The sequence below is a fragment of the Equus caballus genome, chromosome 24 (assembly GCF_041296265.1).
Source record: "Equus caballus isolate H_3958 breed thoroughbred chromosome 24, TB-T2T, whole genome shotgun sequence".
In the NCBI taxonomy this organism is placed as follows: domain Eukaryota; kingdom Metazoa; phylum Chordata; class Mammalia; order Perissodactyla; family Equidae; genus Equus; species Equus caballus.
In genome coordinates this window covers 42,707,589-42,734,066 of record NC_091707.1, presented here as the reverse complement: position 1 = coordinate 42,734,066, position 26,478 = coordinate 42,707,589, and positions in this window count along the sequence as shown.

The window sequence follows — 26,478 nt, the reverse complement described above, 5'->3', positions numbered from 1 at the left end:
CACTTTTCCAGGCTGTGTTCTCACTGGAGACGTTTCCTCCCGATTGTGCCCTGGTGGTCTGTTTGTTGGAGGTCTTTTTTGTTTCCATTTAGTACACGTTTTGACTTGCTCTCCACTTCCCTGGTTGGTTCATTCACTCTAATTATGATTATCTGATAAAGAGTGGAAGTGACACTTCCAAACCACTAGTCCAAGCAGTCTCATTAGGCAGGAAACCCTGCCATTTGTCTAATTTAAATAAAAAGGTGTGTTTTACACAGAGCTAACCCAGCAGCCCACCACAGAAATTCTTTTCATAGAATCTATTAACGTCTCTTTGGTATTCAATACGCTCTTTTAAGCAACAGGCAGTTATAATCAGAGTTAAATGGCCCTCTAGTTTTTCAAATGGAAGTAAGATTTAAAAGGTGTTTGGTTTTTGCAGACCTGCTGAATTCCTAGGCTTATGCATTTCAATAGTTAATCATGAAGTAGCTAAAACAGGTACTCCTTTTGGGAAGTATTAAATAACTACAGAGGATGTTTTGTTATTTAGAAGCTTCTTAGGAAACACAGCAGGAAAAGCAGCTCATGAATTTAATTCTACGGCATCATTCTAAAAAGACAGGTTAATAATTGAATGGTGTTGTCAAGAAAGATGGAATATAGAGTAGTTATCAATGTATTTTGTCAAATGCACGTTCACTGCGGATATTGACATAAGATGCTGAAACTGACTGAGCTTAAAAGAGAACATTGAAAACAGCTTATAACTGTAGATAGTGCATTTTGGACTCAACTTCTTTCATTTTATCACTCAGATATCTGCTTGTTGAGGGTTGTGGGGATTTCAGCTGCTTCTCCACCCTCAACCAGACCTTGGGAATAAGGGACTAGCTTGTTTCCATGAGGTGGTGGTGAGGTGAAGGTTCCTAGCCAAATCATATGATTCCTAGAGTCACTAAAAAAGAGGTTTCTCCTCTCTGATTTCACAAGAGCCTCTTCCAATATGGAGAAACTATAGGTAGTTGTGCTTTAATGCTCCATATCACATACTCATTATGTTTCATCAGGGGTAAATCCTAATTGATTCTAGGAACACACTGAACCACAAATGAAGACCACACTTTTTTTTAGACTTTCTGACTTGACAATGCACAGTACTTGGATGTAACATAACAACAGCATTCTTTGCTTTTAATGACAAAGTGGCTAGAGTGGTCATAGAGTCTTACTAAGATAATCTCATCAACTCTATTTAGGATCACTTAAGCAAAATGTCGATTTGCTGGTCCCCTTAGAAGCACAGCAATTATATGATGATCGACCTGGGAAGTTTAATTTCACAAGTGCTTCCATATTAGGCTCTTTCCTATTTACATGACATTGGTCTTCCTATTTACAACTGAATTCTTGATTTGGAGAGAGGTGAGTCTTGTTTCACTGATCTTTTCCACACAGCAACACAAACATTTAAACTTTCTTGGTAATTTTTCCTGCAGCTCTTGTACTTTTTTTTTTTTATCTCTCCTGCTTTCCTGTCACTAAAAACTGGGCCATTGGTCTTCTTTTCTCTTTACTTTTACCAATCTTATAATATCCTTTAAAATAAAAGGGAAGTTAGGATGAGAAAGAGGTCATTCCCTTAGAAAAAGAAGGGTATCTGGTTGACTATCATACTAGAGGACTAGAAATGCAAGAATTGAAAGTCTACATTGAAGTTTTCTTGGGCAAACATGATCCCTGTTGCTCCATCTGTAGTAAAGAGTAGACAGTGGATAGCAGAGTCCTGTTATCTAGGTAGGTTTTGCCCAGTTGTGGCAGAAGAAGAAAGGAAACTAATGAGAGAGAGTGAAGTTGCATGTACTGATTCTTTTAATTTACACAAAAACTTTAGAATTGTGTTTTGGTTTCCAGAGACTATACCAACGGGATTTGAAAGATAATAATAATCTTGTCTCAACCACAGCTCACACACCACCATCTCAACAACCGTTCCCCAAATTAAAGTTTGACAGTGAAGTTGGGAACAAAGTTGGTCTAGTTGCAATATAGCAGAATGATCTAAAGCTTCGTCTCTCGCAGTCAGACTTCAAAGTGATCAAAGTCAACAAGACCAGTAATGACACATGACAACAACATGTAATTCCTGATAAGATACACTGAGAGGACATAATGAGTCTGTGGTCCTCTTGCCAAAAATGCAAACCTGAATTTGATTGTGAGGAAACATCAGGCAAATCCAAAAGGAGGGGTGTTCTACAAAGTAACTCTCTAGTCCTCCTCAAAAAGCTAAGGTCATGAAAGACAAAGAACCATCCCAATTTAGAGGAGACTCTGGATACATGATGAGTAATTGCAATATGAGATTATAAATTGAAACTTGGGCCAGAAAAAACACATTAGAGGCCATTTGATGAAATTTGTGCAGGTTTGCTGATTACCTAATGCCATTGTATCATTGTTAATTGATTATTATAACTGCAGATGTGTAAAGATGACATCATTTTGGAAAGCTTGGAAGAGAGTATATAAAAATTTTTTGTACTACTTTTGCCACTTTTTGTAATTCGAAATTATTTCAAAAGGAAAGTTAAAAATTTTGTTGAGTTTATAAAAAGTTGACGATCACCACTGATTATATGGAACCAAATTCCCCAGCAGAGTTAGAAAATAATTTGTGAGGTTTAATCAGTTATCCTAGCGAACAGAATTGCAGCATTAAATACAATTTGACAAGTGTACTTGGAGCACATACTTTACACGATGCACAGGAAGAGAGTCAATTTTGGGAAGATATAGTCTTTACGTTTTGGTAGTATAGAAATTATATCAAAACAGAAAACCTTTTCTTAAAAAAAGGAAGGAAAATATATTTGAAAATCCACAACACTAAAGCTACATGGCATAATTTAAATTTTTCATGGTATATCAAAAATCACTTCAGAATTCTATGATTTATCAGAATTATTGTTATGAATAGAAGTTTTCAGTGTATTATAGGAATGCAAAGGGGCAAATTAAAATAAATACATACTTATTAGAATGTAGGATATGAGATATTCTCATATGATATTCTAAATGACTAATTACACAATTCTCACAGCAGAGAATCTGATGCTTAAGTAATTTATGCACCTGAAGAGGCACAATGTGTGAAAGTACTTATACATCTTCAACTATGAAAGGACATAAAGTGTTTGTTTATTATGTTTTATAACTAAGCTATACACATGTTAGTGCATGCAAGATGAAATATTCTATCTATTAGAATATTCAATTTGCATGTATCATTTATATGATGTTTCTTCTACCAGGAAAAGTTTCCCTAAATTATGCATATGACAAATGCTTGCTTTTTCAGACATCAACCTCAACAACACCCTCTCCAAGAAGCCTTCCCTCACTGCCCTGGCTGACATGAACACGCATTCTCCTGTGGCTCCATTGTTGCTTCTATATTCATGTGTCAACCATAGACATTATCACATTTTACTGTGGTTTTCTATGCTGTGTACTTCTGCACTAGACATTGACCACTCTGCTATAACCCTAGTCCACTGCACCATTTCAATAAATATGTAAATAAGTAATTTCATATGTAAATCCAAGACTAAGATTGACTATTCAGAACCAGTCACGGAGATAAGTGAAATGATGACATTTGATTGTGACCTAATCTGATTTCATGGGAAATTGTTTACTCAGATGCAGGCTGGCTTCAATATAGCAATTATGGCATTGAATCTTAGGGGTCCAGATTTAATAATCAGCAACAACAATGATAGAAAATACCACAGTCCCACAAGTTATTCTTAACTCCATGATCTAAAACAAGGTTGATTTGTTTAAAAAACAAAAAACCTGAAAGTCTCTAATGGCCCACAAACTCTGAGTATTTTCCACAGATATTAAAGGAACACTCATCCTTATTTCTTTTAATGAGGTCATTGAGACAACACCAAGAACATCAGAATCCTTTAACTACTGGCATTAGCAGGGCCATGTGACATTCCAACTAGGTCTGCGCGGGAAGGTTTTGTCCCATAGTTGCCCAGAGCACACCTCTTCTTTTTGCAGCCCTGTTGTCTGTCTTGGAAACTAGTGCCCGTCAAATGAAAGATTAATGAGATGGTCTTCAGCCTTGCTTTAGGCAGTCACATTTATCCCTCGTCATTCCGCTTCCCCAGCCCTGACATGTAGCCTCTCCTTACACTGTTGTCTGATATTACAAATTGTGCTGGGCAATTTCCCCCAGCCAAAACATGAGATTTAGAAGCACCAGGGAGTTCTGGAAATCTATCCTGCCGTCATGAAATGCTTCCTGTCCTAGCTTAACAGCCCAAGGGAAAGAAGAAATGAGTCTACGTCAGGGTGGTGGAGCCACTACAAATAACAGAATCATAAGAACGACAGAAAGAAAAAAAGTTTGATTTTCTTTGTAAGAATTACTATCTTGACACCTTATAACTAATATAAGTTGGGAAATTTCTTAAACATTACTTAACCTACCTACCTTAATAGGACAAGATTAGTTTCAGCAGAATTATTTCCTGAAAAAAAAAAAAAGATTTTAGCTGGTAATTGATATTCCTAACCTTGGTAGTAAAGAAGCTTTTGTTGAGAAGAAAAAAAAGGCTAAGGCATGGGTGGGAATTAGTTGATTTGAGCCACTGCAAGGCAAGCATAGTACCTTCCTTATGTACAGGCAACTTCAGGCTCCTGTCTCTTCACCAAATGCTGGAGTAAAGGGGGTTATATGAAAGATTGGTTATGTCCCCATAGGAACTGCTAATTTTGCTTGAATCAAGCAAAACAAGAAAGACCCCACTCAAGTTTTATTCCCCCCTGCAACCCGTCTATATATTTGAAATCTAAGCTAGTTAGTAGCTTGGAAGAATTATAAAATTATTTTCTTTTAACAGAAAAATGTCTTGTGGAGTCTGGTTTGTCGTGAACTTGTCCAATTCTCTCCTTCAAGCAGATGTAGAAAGAATTGGGACGAGGAGGCAGGGAATGATTCAGTCATGCCCACTGCCACCCTCCACCTCAATTTGATCAAAGTCAAGTACAGTCATGGGTGTTCTGACTTTAGAAATCTTTTCAAAACTTCCAAAAGGAATTTCCAGCAGAAACAAGCTCAGGACTGTTTGGATAACCTACCACTCACTCTAGCTACCCTCCAATGGCAGCCTCCCAGGCAGCAGATGTACAATGTGAGTTCTTAGCCTCCAAAATATTTGCCAACGGAACTGTCTTACAAATATTGGGAAGTTGACCAAATATACAGTTTTCACCAGAAACAAAAAAAAACTAAGGCTCAAAGAGCTTAATAACTTCTCCGAGGAAACACAGTTACAAAGTAACATTCCATAAGAATGTACATGGGCTGGAATTCCTAAAATTTTAAGAGCAATTTCAGGGTTCTTTGATGCCCGCTTTCTCACCTCAAAATCAGAGTCCTTATGCTTTCAGAGAAGGATCTAAAAAATATTATTCACACTGAGGCATAAGAGGTGGAAATGGCTTTATGTGTCCCTCTTGCTATGGATTATCATCCCTTTGATAGATCAAGAATAGAAACAGTTAAATCCATAAGAATAGCTCAGGGAGCTGACAGGTGGAGAAAGGTCAGGAAATAGGGTCACAAAATTCTCTGTGTCCTTAAAATCTCACTAAACTGATAATGCCTCTTCTATACATTTGTTAGGAAATGTCCCTTGGAAGAGAAGTCGAGAGCAGAGTAAATCAGCAAGCCTGTTTATCTTCTTGGTTCTATCAACCCCACTCCATAACTTCAGGTTTCCAGGTCTCCAGTAATAGAAAATTACAGTCAGTCACATCCACAGGGTGTTTGGTATAGACTGACTTCTCTCTCTCCCCCTTTTTCTCTCTCTCTCATCCCCTTTCTCTTTCTCTCTTGCTCAGTGAATAGCCTAGTATTCCTAGCATCCAATGGACAAAGTTTCGGCTAAATTTGCAGGGGGGTTAACTTATTTCATGATTCTCCTGTGTGCTTGACAAATAGAAGCTGTACTATCCACTGGGATTTGGAAGCAGAAGACAAGGAATCGAACCTCTCAGTTTTGACACTTCATCACCTATGGGAAAGTCATTTAACAGACGTTCTTCTTGACAAAACTTTGGTAGACTCCCCTGAAGTCTCTTTATGGCTAGGCCTAAACTTTGGACTTCCATGTCCTTCTTTGTAGAATCCAGTTTTAGCAAGAAGCCTGCTAGGTCAGCTTAGTGAGAATCCTCTTCCCAGATACCTGATCCCCATCAATATCTGACGAAATTTCTCATCCCCACCCTTGGTATCTGATCAGCCTGGTCTGTCTTCAGCAAGAATATTCTCAAGTCAGTTTAGTTAGAATCTTCCTTCACCCCTGAGGTCTCCTCTTAATAATTTCAATCCACTCACACTCCCTCCGCTTGGCTAATAATTCCCACTTGTCCATGCTGTATTTGGAAGTGAACCCAGTTTTACACTGAGATCTCTTTTTCTCTATTGAAATAGTTTTTTTTTTTTTAAATAAAATACATCTTCACTGCTTTAACTCTGTCCTGTTCTGGTCTTACATAACACACTTAATCTCTTTGAACATCAGTGTTTTTGCTTATAAAATAGGAATAACACCCTCTATAAAAATCTTTGGTGTGACTCAAGTGAGGTGATAAAGGATAGCCCTTCAGAAACTAAAAGGCATTATACCATTCTTAGCTACTATTATCACTGCAGGTTCATAAGCCCTTCCAGAGTCACTTCAAAATTCAGAATATTTTGGATTTTAAAAAAGTAATTCAGTTGAAATCTGCTAAGAAAATACATCTTAAGTCTTCTTACCACACACACACAACTGGTAACTATGTGAGGTGATGGATATGTTAATTAACTTGATTGTGGTAATCATTTCACAATTTATATGTACCTTAAATCAGGACATTGTGTATCCCCCCAAAAAAGCTTATCAGCATCCTGGGGGAAAAATAATTCAGTATATATGCCAGTTATTAGATTCAGTGGAGTCTGGGATAGCATCTCATTATTAAACACATTAATATTTCCGAAGCAAAATGGACAAACATTTCTGCTAAGTGGGATAAATAAAGACTATCTCTAGATTCATGACAATTCAGGACAAGTCTTACTCACAAGTGAATTACAAAAACTTTCCACTTCAATAGCTTTGCCGATTTTGGAATTGGTGATAAGAAATTGTCAACTTGTATTCCCATGACTTCAATATTAAAAGCCATTCCTTCTTGGGAAGTCCAAGCAGATTCCATTTTTAAAGAATATTTATTAAATATCTTACTGTGTGAGACCTGCTGGTCGAGTTGTACAAACAATGGGAAAGCAAAAGGGATAAATTAGACTTCATCAAAATTAAAAACCTTTGTGCATCAAACGACATTACCAAGAATGTGAAAAGGTAACCCATAGAATGGTAGAAAATAATTGCAAATCATATATCTGATAAGGATCTAATATCAAGAATATATAAAGAATGGGAGCTCCAAGGACCAGAGACCTATGGAAAAATCTGTATGTTTGGGCCCCTAGACAAATAATGAATTGTCACTACTAGGTTACAGTTAAAAATAACAAATATTAAAAGAAGAAGAGAGGGAAGAAATGCTAAATAAGAATTGTCTTTTATAGCTCATAATTTTGAAATGCCTTTTGCTCCCTCCTCAGTTTATTTCAATTCCAGAATACAGGTGTTCATCTAACAACAATGGAAATATCATTCGAGTTGATAGGCAGCCCTGCTTGTGTTTTCATTGTTCCTCAGTTAAGCATCACTCCCCACTCTGTTTTTCCTGGCTTTTTGTGTCTATCTTACATATAAAGCATTTTCAAATTGCCTTTGAAGGAAGCAGTTTGACATGCTAAATTAAATGGAGCTCCAGAGACATTTGTTTCAGGCAGCAAAACAAACTCAACTAGACAAAAAAAATGCCGAGCCCATCAGATCTGAAACCATATTTCTCCTTGTCTGCATGTTAAACGGCAATAATGTAAATGAATGCGAATCGCTTGGCGAGCTGTGAGAAAATAAGCTGCACATTACAAGGCTGGCGAGTGAATGTTGAAATTGGTGGAATGTGATGATAACGCAATGGGTGGGGACCTGAGCCTTCATTAGAGATTCTCATTTCTCACTCATTTCATTTCCAGTTATAAAGTCCACTGAAATGGATCCTGGTAATTGCAAAGTTGATTGCTACATCAGTTTAGGGGAAATGAATACTGCTATTACTTTTTTCACTTTCTCCCTCTCCCGCTCTTTTGTTACATCCATGGGATTTTCAGAGAGCTTTTCTAAACTATTGGGAGGATCAAACTCTTTAGTAGTTTTGACATTTCTATGGTCTGTGCGCACCAGTACAATTTTCTCTTTTAAAAATGAGTTGTGATAGCATCACCAGATGACAAACCAGAGTTGAAGCCTCAGTACCCTGGATATCACAACTCTTCCTATTGCCAAGAAAAAAAGAAAACCAAGAAAACCTCTGCTTGTCTAAGTAAAGTCTCTATAAGGAAAAGAAGGAGGCATGAAGCTTATTGGATATTACTGGTGGCAGGAAATAGACTACAAAACCTTTCACATCAAAGGTGTTCATTTCACTGCATTCAAAGCTCTTTTTAAATTAAATTTATTACACTCTAAGTTGATTTTGTGGGATTGGTCCAGTAGTTAGTTTTTCAAATTAAACCAAGAGAAACATCTGTGTTAGGCATTGACATCTGTTTCCTGTCATGCTCAGAAAACATGTTAAGAATTGACTGGTTCATAGAAAGCAAGGTATCACTCACTTTTTTGATGCAACGACCAGATTTCAAAACGGCTGGCACAGTCCTTTTAAAGGTCTCTTGGAGGCAAAGATGAGGGATGAGCAAGGTGAAGAGGATGTGACTAGATTATGTCCAGGAATGATATTAATAGATTTCCAGGTGAGTGTAGAGGAAACCTAAGAGAGTCAACCTGATAGACTACCTGCCTGGGGCATCACATCCCTCATGATCAGATGCCACTTTGTCTATGGAGGTTGACCCTATATCCCTATCCAAGAAAGGTAAAGCAAAGTTTCAGGATGAGCATTTACTGGCATAACACCAACTGATTGGACAAGGGAACTGGACCCTTGTTGATTATAGTGATCAGGTTTAGGAACAGCAAAGCTCAGGAGGCTATACCTGACTTCTCAGTCAAGAGCGAGTCTTACCTATTTTGGTTTCCTCTGAATTGTGTGACTGCAGTCTCTGCCACTTTGCTCTATCACTCCTTGTAGCAGGTTTCAGATTATGAAAAATAAGTCACAAGGAACACCTGACTCATACAGTGTCAGGCAAATCTGTCTTTCGCAAATTCTGAGCAGACACACTTCTATGATGTGCTAGTTAATTGCATGTGTCAACTTGATTGAGCCATGGGGTACCCAGACATTTGGCCACACATTATTGTGAGTGTGTCTGTGGGGTGTTTCTGGATGAGATTAATTGAGTAAAGTAGATTGCCCTCCCTAATGTGGGTGGACTTCAGCCAATCAATTGAAAATCTGAATGGAACACAAAGGCTGAGTTAGAGGGAGTGCCTTCTCCCTAACTGACTGAGCTGGGACATTCGTCTTTCCTGCCTTCAGATTTGAGCTGAAACATCAATTCTTCTTGGGTCTCAAGTTTGCCTGCATTTGGACTGGATCTACACTATTGGCTCTCCTGGGTCTCCAGCTTATTGACTGTAGATCTTGGGACTTCTCAGTCTCCATAACTCCATAAGCCAATTCCATATATATATGTCACAAAAAGTAAACAAAAGTTAGAATTTAAATACTTAGATATGTGTATTTTGGCTCTGATTTCCCAACCACGTAATTTGAGCTTCTCGTAGCACTGGTGGAGGATACCTACAGAATGTGTTGCTTTTTTTTCAAAGTAGAAAACTGAATGCTCGTTAGGAATTTATATAACAATTTTTTTTCTTTTGCTTTGAACAAGTACTATACCATAAGAAGAGATTTTCCTAAAAGAAATGTTTCGATACGTAATCATAGTAACAATCATCATTGTTGAATACCTGCTATGTGCTAGGAATTATACTGCGACCTTGATAAACTTTTTAAATCTACCAACAAACTTGTAAATGATGAGGAAGCGAGGGTCACAGTCATTAAGCAACTTGCCCACAGTCATTCATTCAGTGGTTAAAACATTTATTTGGGTCCACTTGATACTACACATCCTTGGCAGGGGTAGAAAAATGGTAAAAGGAAGCAGCAGGGGATGTCACCTTTGATTCCACTGGGGAAAAATGAGCATTAGTTAGCACGTATGTGTCACCCAGGCTACTTATCATCCTGCTTATCCCCTCATCTTTTCTTTTTACTATCCACATAACAAGATAACACTTAGCCTTCTGTTCTCCTTTACTCCTATAAACTCATGGATGGATAAAAGCATAAAATGTAAGCTAAAAGATTGCAAGTCTTCTCTTTTGGCCATCATGGTGTTATGACTCGACTGAAATTTGAAAGAAATAGAAATTCTACATATATACTTTTAAAAAATCATTTGCAACATATCTAGGACTCAGATATTATAATTTCTTCTGCCCATGGCTTTATGTTGGGGAGCGGGAAACAAGAGAAAAGTAGAGAGAAACTAGTGAAGTAATTTTACAATATCAAAGTTCATTTTCTATTTTCATAGATAATGTGTCTATTTTTAAAATAAAGACTTTGAATAAGATTGTTTCCAATTTTTCTAGGGTTAACATTGTTTGTTTACATAGTCCTATTTCCAAAAAGAAATCTCACCAACTTCTAATACAATCACTGTCTCAAATTTGTTACTGTATAATTACTTCTAATCTGAATTTTGTCCAACCTTTAACAACTGAGATATACAAAACCTTTCCTGACAAATTCAAAAGACTTTACTGAGTCCCCCTCTTCTTGAGCACCACGCAATATTTGGCACAGTGGGTCACCTGAGACCAAATATAGAGATGTGTTTTTATGCATAGTGTGATTTTCTAGTGAAAGATCCATAGCTTTCATCAGAATCTCAAAGAATCAAATTTCATGGCACAAAAAACAATCCTTTAACTGTTATAATAATGGGAAAAAATTAGAAATAAAAAATAGAAAGTCATTGGAGACCATTGTCAAAGTAGTTCTATGAAGTGTTTGGGATAAAAAACCTATTGCACAAATGAGTTGAAAAGCGAAAGAAAACTGATGAAGTGAGAACATCAGATGTAGTCCATACTTTTCAGAAGGAGGTCTCTCTCCGTTTAATCATCTTAATTTTTATGATCTGTAGCAATAACTTGGCGCTTATATGAGGAATAATCATCTGGCAGGATATGTAATAGTAATCCATGCAATTCCCTCATCTTACAGAGTGATTAAGTGTTTTATTCCAATTGATACAGAGAGTTGTGGCAGATCAGAATCTAGAACTTCAGTTTCCAGATCCTTATCCTCAAACTCTTTCCATCATTGTATATTGCTTCCTAATGCTTTACATATGTACTTGTTTTTCCTCCAAAGCCTAGATTAAACTTATATCTCTTCATATGATGGGATTAAGTTGAGGATGTGTTTTGACTCACAGGGCCTGAGTGTGAGTCTGGCCCATTAGATGCCCAAACCTCAGTTTCTTAATTGGTAGAGTTAATATCCCATTCACCTCACTGTGTTTTTGATGTGAGAATACGCGTAAAACACTTTACAGTGCATTAGAAGAGCCGAGTCCCTAGAAAGAGTTCCATGAATGATACCATAATTATTATTATGGCACTTGTATTGCTCCGCACAGTGCGGTGTAGCATCATGGTCAAGAATTAGAGCTTTGAGATTTCAAAGGGCTGAGTTCAAACCAGGTGTCATCCCTTTCTAGGTGTGGAAATGTAGGCAAGCCTTATTATCATTACAGGAGCAAGACGTGGAACAAATGAGTAAGTTAATGTCTGCAATATCCACCATGCTCACCACTGGAATATGCCCACCCATGCCTCCAAATCTCATTCTACATTTAAGGTCTATTTTTCCTTTGAGCTCAGTTGTCACAAGCAAGAGCTGATTTGCAAGTCAGACCTCACCCCTCTCTGAAACCTCTGTTTAAAATTCCACAGTTGTGCCTAAGAGGTCATATGATACTGCCACAAATCCACATGATAATTCAAATTCTCACAGCATACTCTGTGCACATATAGAAGAATTTGTCAAAGGACCACAGTAGTACCCACATAGACCTCTCTAAAAGGAGTATTATATAAGCATGTGAAGAACAAAAAGAAAAGGAAATCAGAACTTTCCTTCATTTGATCTGATAGCAATAAGAATTCATCTTTACAATGACCTCATCTAAGCACCTGGCAGTAACTAGCCAGATTAATCCCGATTCACAATTCTATGAGGTAGGTGTTATGAGTCCATTTTTCAAATGAGAAAATTGAGTCAAGGAGAGGTTAAGTAATTCTCCAGTGCCAGGAAGTGGTTTTGCTCCCTAATACAAATCCTTGTCTCTGATTCTGGGCTCTGTGTCCTGTTGTTGTGTTTTGTGCTGCAGTATGTACACTGTTAAACCCAGGAGATTGTTTGCCATTGATGTCTCTTCTCATTGGCTGATTTCTGATGAGTCTTCTGAAAAGAATGCTGAATTTCACTATCAAGGTCAAAGTCCATCAAAAAATATCTATCTTGATGCGACACCAGCACACACTGAATTGTTGAAAGTAAGATAGAGACAGCACTCTTATTAAAAACAAGTCTCAGATTCCCTTTTGCCTCCTTAATTCATTACCTTTCAGACAATATGTTCCAGACTCTCAAAATTTCTCCAAAAGAGCAAAAGAAATCAAAGAACTAAATCAGGGGAAAAAAATATTTCTTGAGCACTTTGACTGGAGAGAAAAAAAAAAAAGCTTTCAAATTCATTTTCAGGACCTGAGAACTTAAAATTTGTTCCCAATCAGCTCCACATCTAATAAAAGGAAATCAGTGTCACCCCCAGAAGGGCTCATTACCTCTGCTTCTCTGACGTGCCAGGAGGGAGCTTGCTTCTCCAATGCCAGCTGTTGGGGCTTGCTTCACCTCCAGGGACATTAGCTTTAACCTTTCAATCTCTTTGATTTAATCATACAACCATGTAATTAAATTCCAATAGTCAAGTTTCAAGGACAAGGAGGCAAGGGCTGGGCAGTTCCATTTAACCCAAGCAGATGGCAGACACTGCTCCTGGAACAGCGTGCTCAGATCGCGTGTTGCTAGCATTCGTGTTGAGTCCTCGTTAAACACATGTAACAAAAAGGTAGAGTCAGTCTGCTTAAAGAATGAAAGCCTCTTTACCTGCTTCTGTGAGATAAGCTGCGATGTATTTTTAATGTACACTTTTATCTCTCCTTGATAGTAAAGATGGTTTCCATGTGATAGTCAAACCATAAGGTAAGCAAAGCTAATGGGTCTGATTTGTAGACAGCATATGGACCCCTTGGTTCAAATTAATGCATTCTTTCTTCTCCTGTTGCTTAAAGCTTTTCAAATGTTGAGGAAGAGGTTTCAGGATTGAGTTTAAAGACACTCTTTCAATTTGTTTAACTGTTGTTAATAGCCAGGTGTTATTTCAACATCTGGTTAAAGTCTGTTTTATGATTTTACGCAGAAGACATCAGAAACATCTCCAACCGTGTTACAGTAACAATGTGCTGGTGAGGCTGGAGTAAAGCTGGAGTTTCCGTACACTGCAGGTAAATCTGTAAATTAGTACAACTTGTTGAAAGAATGTGATAGTACAAAATAAAATCTTAAAAATAATCATACCTTTGCCCAATTTTCCCAATTATTCATAGTGTACCAGCAAGAAGATGTACATGTTACCTTGTACATAAAATATAAAAAAAAATTAATCTGAATACCCTTCATTGGACAACTAATTTAAAAAATGTTGGGGGCCAGCCCAGTGGCATAGTCATGAAGTTCACGTGCTCTGCTTTGGTGGCCTGGGGTTCACAGGTTCGATCCTGGGCACGAACTTACACATTGCTCAACAAGCCATGCTGTGGCAGCATCCCACATACAAAACAGAGGAAGATGGGCACGGATGCTAGCTCAGGGTCAGTCTTCCTCACCAAAATAAATGAATTAATAAATAAATAAAATTAAAAAAAAAATGTTGGTGCATCAATAAAATGGAATATTATACCTAAAAAGTAAATTTTATAAATATAAATTGTTCAAACAGAATTCAAATGTTTCAATAGATTATCCCAATTTTATTTTTTTATTAAAGAATGCACACAGATAATAAAATGGTGATATTAGTTAGCTCTGGCTGGTGAGAATAAGGATAATATTTATTTTTTAATTTATGTACTTTTTTAGATTTTCCATGATAAATAAATTTTACAATTAGATACAGAAAGAAAGTTATTTACAAATTAATACCATGACATTTGCCTATCTGTCTCAAATTTGTGCTATTATTCACAGAAAGATCACAAACAAAAATGCTGGTCTCTTCCCTGTGGTTATTCCATCAGAAACCCAACTGGATAATATTTGGCACAAACGCAAATGTCAAGATACTTTTCTTTATCCGTTTTTATTTTAATGTCTCTTGTATTAAATGAAATCATCCTGATTTTCATCAGATGACTTTGAAAAACAAGACAATAAATGACACTAAATCAGTTAATATAAAATAGCATTGATATGAGATGAGATATAAAATTTTGGAAGAAGATACTCTTAGCATCATGAAAGACAAAGGTACAGTTTCCTTGTACTTCGATTTAAAAGAAGAATGAGCATCATTTTTCTGTTTCCCTCATTCATTTCTTAGAAAGCCTGCTCCTCAGCTCAGGCCCTGTGTCTAATAGCAACATAAAGAGAAGGATTCATAGACACGGACTTATTTTCAAAACATCCTGCAAGACAGACCAGGAATGGCACTTAGAAAAGTACAAAGGTTAAGTGACTCAATCAAAGTAACTCTGTGACTGAGCTCTTCATAAAGTCCACGTCTCTGTATCGCAGGGCAGGCTCTCTCTGAGGTGGCTTTGGTGAGGGGAACACAGCACACTTGGATGTGAGTTTCTTTCATGTGCTTCTAGGAAAAGGCAGTGAGTTTGAGTAGTGCTGTAGAGAATACTAATAGGTCCCCTAGCAGAAGCATTTTCAGCTTTGCTACAAGTTTTCCTTAAATCTCCAAAGGATACAGTTAAATTGAGATTCTAGAGCTCACTTGCTAGGAAGTTTGGTTTAAATGTCTTAAGGGAGCATCCTCTGTAACTCAACACAGAACCTCCGGATATTCTTCACCCAGGCATGACTAGCCAAATGGCACTCCATTGATGCCACTGGAAGATTTGTCATCCAGGATGACCACGTTGGCACCTTTCCAAGTTACATCTGTTCCCTAGCAAAACTATGCTTTGTGTAGGGTGGCATTTTTTTTTTTCAGCTTTGTTTAAAACATCCCATTTGTACATGTGATTCTGGAATTATCTCCAGCCTATCTCTGAAAGTCCTCAAGTGGATCACAATTGAAAATGTTTTTTATAAAATGTGTTTTGAGTTCAGATGCACCACTGTAAATGTCTGGAAGTCATTTGCTGCCTTCCTCTGTGTAGGTAATGACCATTATCCCAACCATCGCATATGGGCAGACTTAGGTTAAGGCCTTGACTTTCTCCTAATTGTTCTCGTGTGGTTAAAGGCAGCTTCCATTCCCAGCATGGAATATGACATCCCTCAAGCAGACCAAATCAAAGGGCCAAAAGTTCCACAGCTTCAGAGTTAAATGGTTTTAGCGTGTTATTATGTCAATTAATGGCCAAGAAATACTTGAATCTCTTTTCTTTCTTTGTTAAAAAGAGTTGGGCAGATTTGCAAAACAGAAACTGTTCAAAATAATGAAAAAGCAAATGCATTGATAATTTCTAGCTTTTTGTAAATCACTAAAAGTATGGTGATGCTTATTAGTTTACTTGTATATTCATTTTGAACAACTTAATTTGATATAGATTATGTTCTTGATGTTGTTTTGAGTCCCATATTTAATATAGAAGTCTCTTTTTAGATATAGTATATGTGAGCTCCCAGCCCTAGTGGGAAAGAATTGTAAGTAGGCAGATGATAAGGGACAATAGCATGTTTGAAATTCCTTCTATTATTCAGGAGAAATAAGAAAGTATTGATTATTTTAGACTTTAAGTCCAATATGCATGCTGAGATTTTCAGGAAACCACTAATAGGAACAGAAATAGAAATGCATCTTCCAAATCTATTTAGGGGGAAAAAGAAAACCTCCTCATAAGAGACACAGTTTAAGCATAAAAATAGAAAGATTAAAAATAAAAGAAAAAAACAACAAAAAATATAACCCCAAAGAAATCTGGTATAACTGTATTAATAATAATCAAAATAGAATTTAAAGGAACTTAACTTCTGAGAAACAGGGCTACCTCACCAGAAACATATAATTATTCTAAAACGTATTCATTTAATAACATAGAGTCAAAATATGACACAATTGACAGAAATTGTCATACGTTCCATCATTTAACACATTATTCCAATAATTGATAGAACAAGCAGGCCAAAAAAGGTGGTAAGAGATAAAATTAGGTAATATTAGCTCAATCTAATGAAGCTATGTAGAATTGTGTAGACAACAATTAGGGGAAAAAACTTTGTTTCAAGCAATTGACCAAATTTTACTAACTTCTAAAACAAATCCAACAAATACCAAAGAACTGATATTTTCCAGGTCATATTCTCTGAATTAAATGAAAATAAATTAGGAATAAGTAATTAAAGTTATCTACCTATAAAACAAAAACTTTGGAGTCATTCCAAATGATTTATGCATCAAAGAAGATATATTAAATTAGAAAAATTTCAGAGCTGAATATTAGTTTGAAATTATATACTAAAAGTTAAGGGAAACAACTAAATTAGAACTTAGAGGGAAAGAAATAGCCTTACATTAAGGAAAAGCAAAATGTAGTAATTACTGCAGAGAATATGGAAAGCTAATATCTACTCTTCAGCATATGCAGATGACTTAAACCAAGAAGGAAAAAGTGAACAAAATTAACGAACAGATAATAAGTAAATGAAAAGAAGCTCAAACATAACAGGAGTTGGGAAAATACAAATTAAAACCAAAATGGGCTGTCATTTCCATTCTTGAGATAGACATACATTTAAACGTTTTACAACAGAAAATAGCAAGGATGTGGAATGAGAACTCTCCCGTGTTACTGGTGGTGATTAAAATTTGCATAAATGCTTTGAGAAGAAATTTGATACCTAGTGAAGCTAAAAATGTAAATTGAATGTTTAATCTAGCAATTGGAATCCTAGATATATATGCTAAAGGAATTCTCATACATGACACAAGACATTTAAAGATTGTTCAATGAAAGAGATTTTGACATTGAGAAATATAAAACAGCTGAAGTATTTATCAATACGCTAAAGTAAAATTTAAATTCTTACATATTTTTAAAATGCTGTACTTATACAATAAAACATAATACAGTATTGAAAATGAATGAATTAAAACAAAATGGGTACATTTCACAAATATGATATGGAGCACAAAAAAGCAAAATGCAGAATGATTCGAGTTTGAAACCGTTTATATATAAATTGAAAACTTAAAACAACACTATAAACTGTTTATTGATACATGCGAACACAGTAAATATTTGAGAAAAGAGAGAGGACAGTGTGATAGGTAAGGGTACAAGAGTTTCAACTATATTTGTGATTTTTTTTAATAACTAAAAGATCTGAAGTAAATCTAGGATAACGTTAAGAGCAGAGAAATCTCATTGATGAGTATGTGTGTCCCTGTTATTACTCTCTTTACATTCCCGTGTAGTTAAATAGTAATAATTTCCCAACACAAAATAAAATGATGAAGATATAATGAAATTATGAAGCAACAAATTGTATCACCAACCAGGACAGAAATACTACATTCTTCCACCGAGTATGAGAAAATATTCTATATGTGTACAGATACATATATATTTTAAAAAGGGACTTATTGCCTTGCCCTAAAACTAATGTGATAGAAACAAGTTTCTGGTTTTGACTCTGAGCTTTTTGTTTCTTAGGATCAATTAGACACCATCCTTGAACATTCTTCAAAAACTTAATCCAATATATTTTGGTGTCACTGATAACAAATGTGATTAAGGAGTTCATCTGACAAAACATTTGGTACAATTTTGAATTAAGTTCTGCCTAGAGACACACATATCTATCTTGGTTCCTTATTATCCTCTTGTTTTCAAATTATTAAAGCACATAAACCAAAAGACCAATGGATGCAAATAGGAGTTATAGCATCTGCAACAGATTTTGTCATCCGCTTCAGGCTGGTTCTTTCAATGAGCTATTAAATCATCAAAATTTGGGTCAAGTCATTTCTGTTCAAGTAAATGGTTACCCAAGATAAATACACTGGGGCTTTCTGGAGGAAACTGTAGAATAGAAAATTAATAATTGGTACATTTCCAGATTCTTACATTGTATCTTAAATGTATACTTTTACATTTATGATTCTGGAGCCAGACCGCAGGGCAATCAGAAGTCACATTGAAGTAAAGGGTCTGATGACAGGGACAGGACCAAAATTCCCCCAGAGATATGGAGTTTCTGTCCACATCAGTTATGGGGCACTGTCTGTGGGCAAAATATTCCACATAGGTGCTATGAGTCCAAAGGAATTGGTAAGTTTACTGGGAAGAATACAAAATCTATGCCTGCTTACACATGGTTTAAAATCTATTCATTCAAAAAAATCTTTATTTAGATCCTACTATGGGTGACAGTCTCTCTCTTTGACTAAACTTTAAGCTATCTCCTCTGAACCCTATTTTCAACTAGGCCTCATCTTTGGGCCGTGTCCTCAAGCACACTTGGCCCAGTTGTAGAAAGAATCTTGCTAGTTAATTCAGCCAGACTCTCCCGCCCTTCATATCTGACAACCCTGGCCTGTCCACAGGAACAATCCTGTTGAGTTGCTTTAGCAACATCCCTCTACCTTTGATGTTTCTTCTTGGTAATTTTCCATCACTAGCCTCTCACCCTGCTTTTTGGCTATAAATCCCCACTTGTCCTTGCTCTATTCAAATGGAACCTGGTTTTATACTGAGGTCTCTTTTCCCTTATTGCAATAGTTTCTAAATAAAATCTGTTTTTACCACTTTAACTACTGTGTGACTCTGATTCTCTATGACAGTACCAAGTATTGTGCCAAGTTGTGATCGAAACAACTGTTGTCCCTACTTCCATGGATCTTATAATTTAATAGGAGTCAGGCATTAACACATAATTACAGAGATAAATGACCACTTAGAGTCGGTATCCTTGATATAGTTCTGGGGGCCTGTTATGGAGGCAGACAGAAATTCTTACTTGTTATCTAGTCAGAAGTCTAATTCAGAAATAAAATCTACCCTAGATATTCAGGCAAGAAGGGAAATTAGGTACTTTGAAAATCGTAGGAAGCATTGAAGTTGCAGAGAAAGGCTACTGCCGACATAGGTGTTAAGTTCAAGAGCGCATCCAAGTGATTGCTCTCTAGGAATCAGGAAAACAGTCCTGCACTGCATGGCCACCATCATGGCAACGGCTCTGGACATTCATGTCTCAATGAACTTGCTAACTGAAACTGCAAAATAAGGATGACCTCTGCCTCATTTTTGCCTTTCAAAATGTAAGAGTATGTCTAATGGCGAAACCTAATTCCCATCTAGACCTCTAGCAACACGAGGTCTGAAAACACATTTTTAGGCCTACAGCTTCTTTAGTACAGGATGGCACCCAGAAGGATACGGGAATGAATGCTGAATGCCAGTTGACTATATCCAATACGGAGCATCCTTTGGCTACTCAAGACTCATGACTTAAACTTAAAAAAAAAAAAGAAAAGTCCCATCAATTTCAACATGTACCTGCCTAACATATAGCAGCTATCCCATGTACAAATAGAAATAGGCTTATCCTCTCCCCAAATTTTATTAGTCACTCTCTCTGTAGCTTGATTATCATCATCCATCATCTCCAGTCGTAATCCTAACCTGATAATCTGTAATCTGAGGACCTAATTACAAATCACAATTTGGTAAAATTGTAGGGGGAAAAGAAAGAGGTAAAAAAAGAAAGTCAGTACATACATAATAGAGGAAGGAAGAAAAGAGGAGTGGTTCTTAATTGCTTATTCTGCAGCTGGTCACAAGATCACAATTTTTGTTTATGACATCTTTTATCTCCTTCCTGTTCCATTTATTAGACCCCAACCAGCACTCTGATTGGTCTGGGTTCTTTGCTTGGTTGCAGACCCAAACTCTCATTCCTGGGGGGTCTTTATGCTTGGTGGTTCTGCCTGTATTGGATTTTTATAGTCTCCCACTTAATTCTTGACAAAAATGTACGGAAATACAAAGAGGTACTTCTAGAGAATCCTCTGGGTTCCACACATACATCCCCTTGTCTGTCTAGAAACAGCTCTATTTCTCCTTGACAATGACGATTAATCATGCTAGCCAATGCAGTTAACTTCTTCTTTGCTTATTGATTCAGTGGCATGAAAGACCAAATTATCCAGTGGTAATCTCAGAGTTCAAGGGAATCACTGTTGCGTCATCTTGGAGGGGAGGCATTCTTTCTTTGAGTGTTAAGAACTCTAAACTGTCACAGCGCAAAGTCATGTGGATGGAGGGCTACATACTGTGAGTGGTCTTAAGATGAAAGGTAAATGTCCCCTCTCCTAGTTCCATCTCTTGGTTTCCATACATATTCTTTGGCATGATTTGTGTACATTATATTGTTAGACAGCATTCAATTCTGCTGTAAAAAACACAAACACAAAACTCATATGATGTGTTAAGGAAGTTAGTAACCTATGAGACATATTAAACATAGATAATGTATGTATGTCCTGTGTGTACTGAACATAAACATAAAAGGATGGGAAGATTAAAAGTCTTGATCTAACATTCATAATATACTAATTTTACATGGGGCACCGGAGGTACCAAGTATTCTTGACACACTAAAGGAACATAAAGCATATGAAGTACTTAAAATTTATGAGGTTGTGGATCAGCCACACACTAGTGATACTCATCCTGAACCCCTTGTGTCCTGTGCTCCACAGATGCAAGTAAAATCCCTAATTGCTCATCCAGTAATTGGCAAGCTACAGCTTTCGCCAGATGTACATGTCCTTGTGCTTCTTGGCTAGAGTGTGTTAGCCCCAAACACCTTCCATCTCTTAGGAACCCCTCCTTAAATTTCAACTCTGGTCATCATAACCATACCGTCAGAGGGGAAGGCTGATCCACTCAAGAGGCAGAACCTATAAATATGTTCAACTCAAGATTCAAATACTAGGGCCCACCCATCCCACTTGCACCTCATTCTATGAAGAGCGTTCACTGACCTCAGCTTTCTCCTTACTTCTCATCATTTGTTTTAAATTGAATAAGCCATCTAATATGAGCATCTTAATTTGGTCTGTGAGCTTCTCTGTTCAATGAACTCTGGGACAACTTAAGGTAATTCTCCACATGACATTTAACTTTAGAAACAAAGTACCATGTACTGGTCACCAATTCAGTTCATATATCTTATTCTGAAGGGACAGTGCCCTCAGCCTCCAAGGGTATCTTCTCCCAAGTGGTACTGTAACTGAGTCTTCAGTAGTTCATTAGACTGTTTTAAAAAGCCAGCTGCTCCAGGCAGCTGTGGCACATGATGACACAAGTGAATCCTATTGACTTGAATTCATTTTTTCAAAGTTTGCACAAATAAATCCACTGTTCAAAAACAAAGTTGTTTGGGTCACTATTATGATGTCCCGTTAAGTAACTCAACAGATGCAGAGGCATGGTCACAAAAAAGGTGAATCCATATGCAGAATAAATTTCTATTCCAAAATGAATAAATAGTTGTCCTTTCCATAGTGGAAGGAATCCAGGGTCACTACCTGTCATCAGGTAGATTGCTGGCCCCCTAATGAACGATGTAATGAGAGACTATTAGCATTTGTCTCTGAGGCCAGCAGCTTGAGTATTCAGTACTGGCTGTACCAAATAAGCCATGTTGTCAAACCTTGTGTTTAACCTACATCTTTGCTGTCATGACTCTTTATTCATAAACCCATTGAGCAAACAAGGGGAGGTGGCTGGTTACAAAATGCTTGACATTCATCTAGTGAGCCACTGCATTCAGGTAATCATTGAAGATTTCTCAGCTAAGAAGGTCTTGTGAAAAGAAATCACATGGGCATTAATACCCACATAGGCTCTGCCAGTTTTGAAAGGTCCTTCCACATACGTCTTCTCTATATCTCCTTATTACCAATCTTCCAAATTGTATCCATACTTCGGCAACATTTGTTTCCAAGTAAAGTGAGCAAACAGATGGACTACTCAAAGATAAGCCCACTTGGAAGATTTCTCCTCTCTATAGTTTTTCTGGAAAACAGGTATAGATTGAAGAAGTGGCAATGCAGAAAGATAAAGTCCACTGAGAAGGTAAACAATTTCTGAAGCCATAAATGTGAGCATTTAGCTGGTCTTATATATTCCATGTCCAATTGATATTGCTGGTTTTTTTTTTAAGGAAGATTAGCCCTGAGATAACATCTGCCACCAATCCTCTTCTTTTTTTGCTGAGGAAGATTGGCCCTGAGCTAATATCCATGCCCATCTTCCTCTACTTTATATGTGGGATGCCTGCTTCAGCATGGCTTGAGAAGCAGCTCATAGGTCCGCACCCGGGATCCGAACCAGCAAACCCCTGGCTGCTGCACCACCAGGCTGGCCCTCCTTGATGTTGCTGTTTTGTTGCCCAAGCTCAACTTTATGCATGATTGATCAAACGAACATGATAATCATGGTTTCATGACCACTTAGGGGTCCAGTGGTCAAATGTTTGGCCTCTTTCAGCATCTATTAGCAAGGCAGAATCTTTTTCTCAAATGGAGATTAATAATCTCAGGAATAAGGCATAATTTAATTTTGCTTCAAAACGTTATTAACCTCCTGTAAGATGTGCAAGATGGCCACCTGCCTCAAACACATTGGATACCTCTGAATTTGCTGAAGCAACATGACCAAGTGGCAGCGAGAACAGCTTGCACCATAAGCTGGATAAGCTCGAGCGTCTACTCTTGTTCCGGCGCAAACTGAAAACTCACTGCTGTAGTGATTACTTGATAAAAGTATTGAAGCTTCACAACCCAAAATAGTATACAGTATACATTGCTTTCAAACATCTAAGAAGCCCACCAAGAACCAGGCCTATTTCTTTGGAAGGGATATCCAGCCATGCCCCACTGAACTCCCAGACATTTGAAAAATATGGCAGGTCCTGAATATTCATAGGGGGTTTTCTCCTACCTTCTGGCATGTATATGATTTACCAAGCTGTCTAGGATATTATTTACTCCCAGCTCTCCAATTTCAGTTACTTGATGTCATTAGATAGTAGACCTGTGTGGCATCCTCTGTCTGGTGAGATAATCACGGATCTTGGAAGTAATTCATGATAGTGCCATGAGAAATGTTAATTAAGGTGAAAGCAAACCATTTTGGTGTTCGTTGCTTATTGAGATAAAAAAGAAATAAATTTCTAGATTAACAGTTGAATATGAGATGTCACACTTCAGTTGATTTTATTTCAATGGAGACCACATTTTCCACAACAGTAGGAACTGGAGTCACCACTCGGGTAAGTTTACATTGATCTACTCTTCTCCAAAACATAGCCAACTCCTTCATGGGTGAAAGAAGCAAGTTAAATAAGGACATCAGAGAAATCACCATCCCTACACTCTAAGTCTGGGAATTGGTAAGTGGCTGTGATACCCCACTGTGATGACTAAAAGTCAGGCTTCCATTTGTCACCCCTGGGTCCTTTCTTCACTTGTACATTTTAACACAAGTTAAGTTGGCTGAACATCTATTGTATTCATAAAGTTATGATGAGTAATTATCCACTCCTAGAAAATGTGTTAAACCATTTTCTTACTACTATACTCTGATGCCTCATGTCCACCCTGTACCTGGTAATAAACGTTGTCATTTGACCTCTGTCATTCCAGGATTCCATCATTCCCACTTAAACTCAGAGCCATTTCAAGGGTAGCATCTATACCTTCATCTCTGTCCAAGAGAGGACAGCCCACATCAATGTATTGTTAAATGTCGTGGTGAAAGAAATACCCTCTGGATTCTCTTAGGAGATACAATTAAAAGTTAAAGAGAATCACATGATAAGTCACTCCAGTGTTCCTAATCCCCAAGCCTCAGATTCTACAATATGCCAAGGAATTTCTTGCATCTTAATTTCATTTGGTGTGAATCATCACTGGGTCCAGATTTCAGTCAACAAATCCTGCAAGCAAAACAGTTATAGTCACTCTGGACTGCTTGGGCTCCAGTATGTGCACGCATATTGGCTAATTTGGCCAAATTTTGTTTATGATTTTTCCTATCTGGTGCAGTTTCCTTCAAAGCTATTCTATATTTATTCCCCAGGTTTCTGCTGATATAAAATAACAAAATATTGCCATTTTTTATTTTAGGCTTTTCCTCCTGGTTTGCACTTTGTATTTGACCTTGTAGGGAATCAGAATTGGCCACCCCAAAATGTGTTTCTTTGACTTGATTATTTTTAAGGACAAAAGAACATGAAAGAAACTTTGACCTTCTCGTTAACTGCCTAAAAGAATCTAAGATAGAAGGCCCGTCCCCAGGACAGGCCATCATCACAGATAACTCTGGGTATGATAGATTGGGAGGACCCTTGCTAAGCCCATTTTTGTCAAAGTTCTCTCTTGTGTCCCATTGTCTATAGGTGGCCCAGCAAATGTTTGTTTATCAAATATTTGCTTTTCCGTCTCCATGTAAATTGCCTTCCTCCCCTTTGAAGTCCCAAACCACTGCCCCCAACATGGTCCTTTGTCTTTAGCTGAAGGTGGTATTTAATTAAGCTGATGGCTTTGGCCATTTTGGTAAGTTACTCACTTTTCCTGGGTTTCTCCCGTGTGTACATGTTATTAAACTTTGATTTTCTCCTGTTATTCTGTCTCATGTCAATTTAATTCATAGACCTGCCAGAAGCACCTACAGGGTAGAGGAATAGGTCTTCCGCCCCTACAACCTCTACTGACACACTGGGAACTAATTTTAACTCGAGGTCTGAAGGCAGTGAGGTGGTAAGGATAGACTAAGAAAGAATGGCATTCCTTACACATTTATTACCTCCGTGAGGCAGCCCTCCAAGAAAGGAAGCCCAACCTTATACAACAGGGATAAGGGGCTTCTACTGGCAAGGAAGGTTCAGTGGATTTGGACATTCAGGATAGTCACAGGAACCTCAATTCACCTAACATTCCCATCCTAATTCTCTGGGTTCTCGGTCATTCTCAATCAACGCTCCTCCATTGACAGAGGAGACCTGGTGAGGCTGTGATTCAGTCCACATTATAATTCAGCAATAAACAAGATCAGACACTATGTGCCATTTTTTTTTTTTTTGCCAACAGCAGCCCTGCAGCTACAAGATATAAAAGATTGTGGGTGGTAGTCATGGATGCTCCCTGGGCCACTGACTTGCCTTGAGCAAGGTATTTAAAATCCTGAGCTTGTTGTTTTCTTTCTCTACACTCTTCAGTCCAGTTAGAAAGGGCTAGCCTACCTGACAATCACTATATTTATATTCCCATCATAAAAATTCTATTGAAGAAATCATACAGTCCACCAAAACTTTGGCTTTAATAGGTACTTCATTCCAGGTGACCTCAGGTAATCATTTCAGTAGCTGATTCTTTTCTTTTTTTTTTTTACTGCAAGCCAAGAATTACCAGTGTTACATTATGCACTAATAGGATTGTCTCCTCTTTCAAACTCAACCAGGATAGGAAAGCAATACCAAATTCATATCCTTGAGTAAATAGACCTATAACCAATTTCAGTATCAAATACTTTGTTTGACAGAGTAAAAGGAAAGAAATGGAAATCATTCCAGTTATTTTAAGCAGGACAGGATTTAATACACATATTAGGTATGCACAAAATCAGTGACAGGGCTGGGGGAGGAGAAATCTGGGGCCACCTCTTAATCTACTACATCTAAGGACTTTCTGCTGTGGCCTTTATCCTGAAATCAGGGCTCTCCTGCTACTGCCTTGAACCCCAGTTAAGTGAGTGACCAGACACTGGAACACTGATTATGATATCTCACTTGAGGTTGTCATATCTCAGCCCAAATATTAATAGGCAAATAGCCTCCATGTCACTTCGGCCTTGAAAATTTTGCACTCCTGCATATAATTGGCAGAGCCTGATTCACATATAGAACCCTACATGCAAAGGAGTCCGGTAAATGTGGTTGTTTCCTTCCAGAAAGAAAAGTATATAAAGGAATTTGGAATGATAAATACCCATCAACCAT